Genomic DNA, 9,445 nt, shown 5'->3' on the forward strand with positions numbered 1-9,445 from the left:
GGGTTTTTCCCTGTATGTCTCAATGGGCTACCAAATGTGCCTTTGCAAATTTTCCAAAAAGATTGTTTCCAACATGTTGAATCAAAGAAAACATCTAATTCTGATAAGAAGCAACAAACCACAAAGTATTTTTACAGATAGCTTCTTTCTAGATTTTACCTGGCAATATTTGGTTTTTCACATTGTCCTCAATGGGCTTCAAAACGTCCATTTGCAGATCCTCCACAAAGAGTGTTTTAACCTGCTGTGTCAAAAAAGAGGTTTATCTCTAAGAGATGGATCCACATACAACAAAGCAGTTTCACAGATACCTTCTTTCTAGTTTTTACCTGGGAATATTTAGTTTTCCCATAAGTTTCAATGGGTTCACAAATATCCCTTAGCAGAATCTCTAAAAAAGAGTGTTTCCATCCTGCTGAATCAAAAAAAACATTTAACTCTTTGAGATGAATCTACCCATCACAAAGGAGTTTCACAGACAGCTTTTTTCTTGTCTTTACCTGGAGATATTAAGTTTTTCCATATGGGCCTCAGTGGTCTCCCAAATATCCCTTTGCATATACTCCAAAAAGAGATTTTCTTTTTCTTTTCTTTTTTTTTGGAGGTGGAGTCTTGTTCTGTCACCCAGTTGGGAGTGAAGTATTCCAATTTCCCAGTCACTGCAAGCTCCACCACCCAGGTACACACTGTTCTCCTGCCTCAGCCACCCAAGTAGCTGGGACTAAGGCACCCACCACCATGCCTGGATAATTTTTTTGTATTTTTAATAGAGATGGGGTTTCACCATGTTAGCCAGGACAGTCTCAAACTCCTGACCTTGTGATGCACCCACCTCAGCCTCCCAAAGTCCTGAGATCAGAGGCATGAGCCACCCCACCTGGCTGAGATTTTCTAACTTGCTTAATCAAAAGAAAGGATTAATTCTGAGATGAATCCACAAATCACAAAGCAGTTTCACACATAGATTCTTTCAAGTTTTTACCTGAGAATATTCTGACTTTCCCCATGATCTTTTATGGGATCTAAAATGTCCCTTCACAGACTTTCCAAAAAAAAAAAGTGTTTTCAACCTGTCGAATCAAAAGAAAGTATTAACTCTGTGAGAAGAATCTGCAAGCCACAAAGCAGTTTCACAGATAGCTTCTTTCCAGTTTTGAATCACAGCATATTGCATTTTACCCCACTGGCCTCAATGACCTTCCAAATGTCCCTTCACAGATCCTCCAAAAAGCGTGTTTCCAACCTGCTGAATCAAAAGAAAGTTTTAACTCTGGGCTGTTTGACAGACAGCTTGCTTTTAGTTTCTACCTGGGTACATTCCGTTTTCCACATGGTCCCCTAGTCTCCTAAATTTAACTTTACAGATTCCCCAAAAAGAGTTTTTCCAGCCTGCTGAATCAAAAGAAAGTTGTAACTCTGTTAGATGACTCCACACATCACAAAGCAGTTTTACAGATACATTCCTTAGACTTTCTGGGGATATTTGATTTTTTCCCATGGGCCTCAATGAGCTCCCAAATATCCCTTCCTAGATTCTCCAAAAAGAGTCTTTCCAACCTGCTGAATCAAAAGAAAGGTTTAACTCTGTGACATGAATCCACACATCATGAAGCCATTTCTCATACATCTTCTTTCCAATTTTTATCTGTGATATTCTGTTTTTCCTCAAGACCTCAATGGGGCCCCAAATGTCCCTAAGCAGATATTCCAAAAAGAGTGTTTCCAATCTGCTGAATAGAAAGGCAATTTTACTTCTGTTAGGTGAGTCCACACATCACAAAGTAGTTTTACACATAACTTCTTCCTAGTATTTACCTGGGGATATTCAGTTTTACCCCATATGATTCAATGGTCTCCAAAATGTTCCATTGTAGATCCTCCAGAAAGAGTACTTTTTACATGCTGAATCAATAGAAATTTTATCTCTGTGAGATGAATCCACACATCACAAAGCAGGTTCTTGATAGCTTTTTTCTAGTTTTTACCTGGGGATATTGATCTTTTCCCCATAATCTTCAATAGGTTCCCAAATGTCTCTACTCAGATCCTCAAAAAGAGTATTTCCAACTTGCTGAATCAAAAGAAATGTTTAAAACTGTGAAATGAAGCATACATCACAAATCAGTTATACCAATATCTTCTTTCTAGTTTTTACCTCAGTATATTTGTTTTTTCCCCATGGGCCTCACTGGGATTCCAAAATTTTCCTTTACACATTCTCCAAAAAAAAGTTTTTCCAGCATGCTGAATCAAAAGAAACGTCTAACTCTATGAGATGACTCCACACATCACAAAGCAGTTTCACAGATATATTATTTCTAGGTATGGGGAAAAATTGGCATTTTCGTTATGGGTCTCAATGGGCTCCCAAAAGTCTTTTTGCAGATTCTCCAGAAAGAGTGTTTCCAACCTGCTGAATCAAAAGAAATGTTTAACTCTGTGAAATGAATCCACACAAAACAAAGCAGTTTCACAGATACTTTCTTTCTAGTTTTTACCTAAGGATATGTGGTTTTTTTCTGCATGGGCCTCAAAGGTCTCTTAAATGTCCCTTATCAGAATCTCCAAAAAGAGTGCTTCCAACCTGCTGCATCAAAGGAAAGGTTTAAACTCTGTGAGATGTATCCACACCTCACAAAGCAGTTTTACAGATACCTTCTTTCTAGTTTTTACTTGAGGATATTCAGTTTTTTCCCTTAGGCCTCAAAAGTGTCCCAAATGCTCTTTTGCAGATTCTCCAAAAAGAGTGTTTCCAAACTACTGTATCAAAAGAAATGTTTCACTCTGAGAGATGAATCCACTTCTCATCTGTAGAACAAGGCAGTTCCACAGAGAGCTTCTTTCTAGTTTTTACCCAGGTATATTCTCTTTTTCCCCATAGGTCTCAATGGCCTGTGAAATGTCTCTTTGCATATTCTTCAGAAAGACTGTGTCCAATCTCCTGAATCAAAAGAAATGTTTCACTCTGTGAGATGAATCCACACATCATAAAGCTGTTTCACAGATAACTTCTTTCTAGTTTTTACCTGCAGATATTCTGGTCTTCCCCATTGGCCTCAATGGGCTTCCAAATGTCCCTTTGGAAATTTTCCAAAAAGAGTGTGTCCAACCTGCCAAATCAAAGGAATTGTTTAACTCTGTGAGATGAATCCAGACATCACAAAGCAGTTTCAGATAGCTTCTTTCTAGTTTTTTCCTGGGGATATTCTGTTTTTCCCCATTGGCCTCAAAATGTTCCTTTGCAGATTCTCCAAAAGGAATGTTTCCCACCTACTGAATCAAAGCGAAATTTAACACTGTGAGATGTATCCACACATCATAAAGCAATTTCATAGGTAGACATTTTCTAGCTTATATCTGCAGATATTTGATTATTTCCTTTAAGCCTCAAAGGGTTCCCAAATATCCCATCACAGATCTCCTGAAGGAGTGTGTTCAACCTGCTGAATTAAAAGGAAGGTTTACCTCTGTGAGATGAATCCACACATCACAATACAGTTTGATACATAGCTTCTTTTCAATTTTGATACGGGGATATTCTGTTTTTACCCTAGGCCTCAATTGGCTCCCAAATGTCCCATCACAGCTTCTCCAAATACAGTGTTTTTTAACTGCTGAATCAAAAGAAAGGTTTAATTCTGTGAGATGAATCCACACATCACAAAGTAGTTTCAGAGATAGTTTCTTTCTAGTTTTTATCTTGGGATATCACATTTTCCTCCATAGGTTTCAATGGACACCAAAATGTACCTTCACAGATTCTTCAAAAAGAATGTTTTCAACCTGCTGAATCAAAGAAAGGTTTAACTCTGTGAGATGAATCCAAACATCAAAAAATAGTTTCAAAGATACCGTCTTTCTAACTTTTATCCGGGAATATTCAGTTTTTCTTCATAGGCCTCAAAAGACTCCCAAATGTCGCTTCACAGATTCTACAAAAAGAGTGTTTTCAGCCTGCTAGATTGAAAGAACAGTTTAACTCTATGAGATTAATCCACACATCACCAAATAGTTTCACAGATAGCTTCTTTTTAGTTTTCATTTGGGGATATTCTTTTCTTTTCAAAAGACATCAATGGGCTCCCAAATGTCCCTTTGCAGATTCTCCAAAAAGAGTGTTTACAACCTGCTGAACCAACAGGGAGGTTTAATTCTGTAAGATGAATTTACACATCCCAAATCAGTTTCACAGATAGCTTCTTTCCAGTTTTCATCCAGGGATATCTTGTTTTTCACCATAGACCTCATGAGCTACAAAATGTCCCTTCACAGATTCTGTTAAAAAAGTGCTTCCCAACTGCTGAATGAAAAGAAAGTTTTACCTCTGTGAGATGAATCCACACATCACAAAGGCATTTCACAGATGGCTTCTTTCTAGTTTTTGTTTGTGGATATTCTGTAGTTCATTATAGGCCTCATAGGACTCCCAAATGTCTCTTCGCAGATTCTCCAAAAGTTTTCCAAACTGTTGGATCAAAGAAAAGGTTTAACTCTGTGAGATGAATCCACACATCATCACAAACCAGTTTCACAGATAGTTTCTTTCTAGTTTTTACATGGGGATATTAAGTTTTTCCCCATAGGCCTCTGTGGGCTCCCAAATGTCCCACTGCAGATTCTACAATTAGAGTGTTTCCAACCTGCTGAATCAAAAGAAAAGTTGAACTCTATCAAATGAATCCATGCATACAAAGTCAGTTTCAAAAATAGCTTCTTTAAGTTTTTATTTTGGGATATTTGAATTTTTTCAATAGGCCACAAGGGGCTCCCAAATATCCCTTTGCCACTGGGAATTGCTACTGCACATAAAGGAAAGAGTGGTAAGGAGACAGCTAGTTCTTTCAGGCAAGGACCTACCAATCAAAGCAGAAGATGAAAAAGAAGTTTTAGATGAAGCATGGAAAAATCATAACTAGACATAAAAAGAAAGTGTGATAGTTGAAGTGATAACCAGTGATGCTAGTCCCCATAAGTCAAAATTATTGCATCTCTAATGAATGATACTGTGACCTACCCTTTTAGAAAAAGTTGTGGTGAGGAAAAAAGAATAAAAAGTAATGCCACAACACCAAGAATGTTCATTTTGACAATGAAAATAGATGTTATATTCGTATGTCCCAGTCAATATTGACTAATTCACATACATATGTGTATACATACACACACACACATATATGTATTAGGTACTGTGTTACATCATTTCTGGGTGTCCAAGACAGACAGACAAGAAAACTAATATGATAGATAAGAAGCAACTCCTGGAAGGAGTGATGTCTGTGTTGTAGGAGTCTTAAGTAGGCAAATGGGGGAGACATTTTTATCTCCAAGAAATAAATGGGACTCAAGTTGCCAGATGGAAAAGGGCATGTCTGAAAGTGGAGCTGTCTGAATCTCTCACTGTGGTGAAAGAGAAGGACATGAAGCTGAAAGGAAAACAAATAACAGGTCTGAAAGCGATTTATTTAGCCATGCTGAGGATCTGGACTCAGAATCCAAAAGGTATTAAATCCTGACAAAAGCAATTAACTCTGACTTTGTATGGAGCATGAAACCAATGTGATGAAAATCTGCATTAGAGGTGGGGTTTGGTGGCTCAAGCTTGTAATCTCAGCACTTTTAGGGGCCATGGTGGGTGGATCACATGCAGCCAGGAGTTCAAGACCATCCTGGCCACAATGTTGAAACCCCATTTCTACTAAAAATATAAAAATTAGCCCAGCATGGTGGGCATATATAATTTTACCTGCTCAAAAGGTTGAGGCACAAGATTTGCTTGAACCCAGAGGTTGAGTTTGCAGTGAGCTGAAATAATGCCACTGCTCTCCATCTGGGGTAACACAGGGAGATGTTCTCAGAGAAAAAAAAAAAAAGTAAGGAAATGTGCATTAGAAAACATGAATGGTGGACTCTAGCAGGAGGTAATGAAAGTCACAAGCATGTTGGAAAGCTTTGATATAAGATTTAAATGATGTTTTGTTAATGCCAGCTGTAAAATTCCACCATGTGCTGACAGTGAAGAAATCCATGAGCATAATATGATGTAAACATTATTATTCAAGTGATGACACAAATTATTGTGATCATGGACACTGAGCTCATTACATATGGATTGCAAAGAAGAAAATCTTTGCCAACTAAAATCTAAGTTTCAAAGAACTGAGGAAATGTAACTGAGAAAATACTGAAGTATATAGTGTGTGTTAACCTTTCTCTAGATGTTCTCTGTGTGTGTGTCTGTGTGCATTTATGTGAGTATCTATTCCCTTTGTGCCGCCCAAATTTATGCCCTATTTGATTTGTGCCAGACTACCTGAGAAGTCACTTACTACTTTTTCCTAACTCCAGTTGTTTCCTTTCCCTTGCCTGCTGTCATGGTTTTGTATGTCCCCTCCAAATTTCACATTGAATTTCTGTGTTCATTGTGACAATGTTGGGAGGTAGGACTTTTGAGAGTTGATTAGCCGTGTGTGTAACATCGTGACTAAATTGATGGTATTATCTGGAGAACAAATTAGTTATTTTGTGAGTGAGCTTTGATGAAGGATGAGTTTGGTCCCGATTTTCTGTTCATCTCATGCCCTTCACCATGTAAGGTCAACCTGCCATGTTGTAACATAGAAAGAAGATCTCATGAGATGCAGCCCATTGGACTTCCCCACCTCAAGAGCCATGAGCAAAATAAGCCTTTTTACAAATTACCCAGGTAGTGGTACCGTGTTGTTTCAGCAGCAAGTGGACCCAAAGACTTTATTATTTTTTCTTCTTTAAAGAACTAAATTACTTAACTTACAAAGGAGCACATCAAATTTCCTTACAAATAATCAAAAAGCCCACATATATTTTTATAGGAAGTAGTACAATAGCCTGACACTGAAAGAAAACACCATTTTACTTTTAACTATACTTTGAGAAATAAAGAAAAAGCAAACATATAAGTTGACATGCAGTTTTATTTTTCAGTAAGATAATTGCAGATATTTTTAGGGTTTTTTTGGTCTATGTAAATGTTAGTCTCTGTTGTCATGCATAATCTGATACTGTTTTAATGGAAGATCATTTGTAATTAGGGTGATATTTGTCCAGTTGTGATGGTTGAAGATCTGGCCTCGAATGGGTGACAGCTGATGTATCAGGTATCGTAGGCCTTTGCAACCATTGTTTGCCTACTGGTAGCAGGTTAGGATGTGGAGCCTCGTTGACTAATATCACAGGATATCTTGTTGGAAGAGCATATGGTTCCACTATCAGCCCCAGAAAACAGTTTTGCAAGGGAGATATGTTGTGGTATTGAGAAGTTGTGGTTGTAATGAAATTCACAATGTGGCCACTTGCTTGGATGCAGGTGCTATGAGAGTGCATATGAATAGAGGTCAACTGATTTAAAATAGCATGCTGATCTGTTGCAATTTGTTGAGACAAGTGACAATAACAAACACTTAAAATATCAGATTTCTGTTTCATCACACAAACTTAATATCATCAAAAAATTCATGAACATGGTTTACTATTTTCAAGAATGTGCTTTTGGGAAAAAAGCACTAAAGTTGCTAAGCCCTCAAGTGAAAACATTTTATATATTAATAGTGACATTGCATTAAGTGGCTTTGGTACATTTATTTTGATTTCACTGGTAAGATTCAAAGTTGTTAGCAAAATTTCTTAAAATGCTGGAAGGTTAATGCTCAAGCTGAACTCAATAATTTCAAAGAATTAAAAAATTTTTACCTTAGTATTTTATATAATTTTCAAGATCTGGTCTTACTGCGTGTATTAACATATTTACTGAGGTAGAAAGTAAAATTACATATATACTCTATATAAAGTGGTAACTGAAATATGTTAAATATCTTGCTTAAGACAATGGATTCATTCTCTTCTGCCAGAAAGGTGGCTACAAAGGCAGATCTTTGAAAATTCTGTCAAATTTTACTAAATCCATAAAGGCTGAGCTGTCAAGCAAAACTTTTGATTCTGTCAGCTTGAAATATTCCGTAAGGAGTCTTTCTATCCAAAATTTCTTTCTTGATGAGTTCTTCATTAATCACTAGGCAAGTTCCATTCTCATCACATAGAATAGACTTGAACTGGTCACTCTCAAATATTTTCTGATATTTCCTGGGGAAAATCAGAGAAAAAAAATCATTATCTTTATCTGGCTCAGAAACACAAACTGTGTCACATGGCCATTTTAACAAGGATTCTTGTGAAAAAGCCTGAACAGCATTTTCTTCAATCATTGACCTTAAGTCTGAGTCCCGAAGGAATGTGTGTTTACACAGTAGCCATCTAGTGGAGGCTTCTGAATCAGTTCATTCATCTCTGGGAGAAATAACTTGAGTTTCTGAAGAAACATGTGCCATCTCAAATAAATAGTTCTTTAGATACTTTTCCAGCCTGTATGGTTTTCAAGACTGAAGCTTCAAACGCACCTTCAGAAGGCCTATGCAGGTAAGGCAATCTAAAGCATCATTCTAAATGCAATCTAAAGCACATCCTCTCCAGTACCTGTTGTTTCCTGACTTTTTAATGATTGCCATTCTAACTGGTGTGAGATGGTATCTCATTGTGGTTTTGATTTGCATTTCTCTGATGGCCAGTGATGATGAGCATTTTTTCATGTGTCTTTTGGCTGCATAAATGTCTTCTTTTGAGAAGTGTCTGTTCATATCCTCCACCCACTTTTTGATGGGGTTTGTTTGTTTTTTTCTTGTAAATTTGTTTGAGTTCATTGTAGATTCTTGATATTAGCCCTTTGTCAGATGAGCAGGTTGTAAAAATTTTCTCCCAGTCTGTGGGTTTCCTGATCAATCTGATGGTAGTTTCTTTTGCTGTGCAGAAGCTCTTTAGTTTAATTAGGTCCCATTTTTCAATTTTGGCTTTTAATGCCATTGCTTTTGGTGTTTTACACATGAAGTCCTTGGCGATGGCTATGTCCTGAATGGTAATACCTAGGTTTTCTTCTAGGGTTTTTATGGTTTTAGGTCTAACGTTTAAGTCTTTAATCCATCTTGAATTAATTTTTCTATAAGGTGTAAGGAAGATATCCAGTTTTAGCTTTCTACATATGGCTAGCCAGTTTTCAAGACTAATTTTTATCTAACCCTAACAGAAACATTTTATTAATGCCTATACTCTCAGCACTTTTTGAGGCCAAGGCAGGCAGATCACTTGAGTCCAGGCATTTGAGACATGTCCAGGCAACATGGCAAAGCTTTGTCTCCACCAAAAAATACAAAAAGTTAGGCAGAGATGATAGCTGAGTCCAATGTGGAGGATCAGTTGATCTTTGCAGCTAGAGGATGCAGTGAGCGATGATGGCAATTCTGTACTCCAGGCTGGGAAAAAGAATGAGATCCTGTCTCAAAAAAAAAAAAAAGAAAAAAGAAGAAGAAGAGAAGGAATAATTGTTGAAAATTTTATATCCTGTGATAAACTTCAGTATTGT

The 9,445-nt window shown here is 37.2% G+C and overlaps 1 pseudogene; it reads right to left on the reverse strand.

The window, feature by feature from the left end:
* The window catches only part of LOC129025732 (heat shock transcription factor, Y-linked-like), a 42,315-nt pseudogene extending 33,955 nt beyond the window's left edge, over positions 1–8,360 (reverse strand).
* Between the last annotated feature and the right edge of the window lie 1,085 nt (positions 8,361–9,445).

Source organism: Pongo pygmaeus, chromosome Y (genome assembly GCF_028885625.2).
Source record: "Pongo pygmaeus isolate AG05252 chromosome Y, NHGRI_mPonPyg2-v2.0_pri, whole genome shotgun sequence".
NCBI classification, from domain to species: domain Eukaryota; kingdom Metazoa; phylum Chordata; class Mammalia; order Primates; family Hominidae; genus Pongo; species Pongo pygmaeus.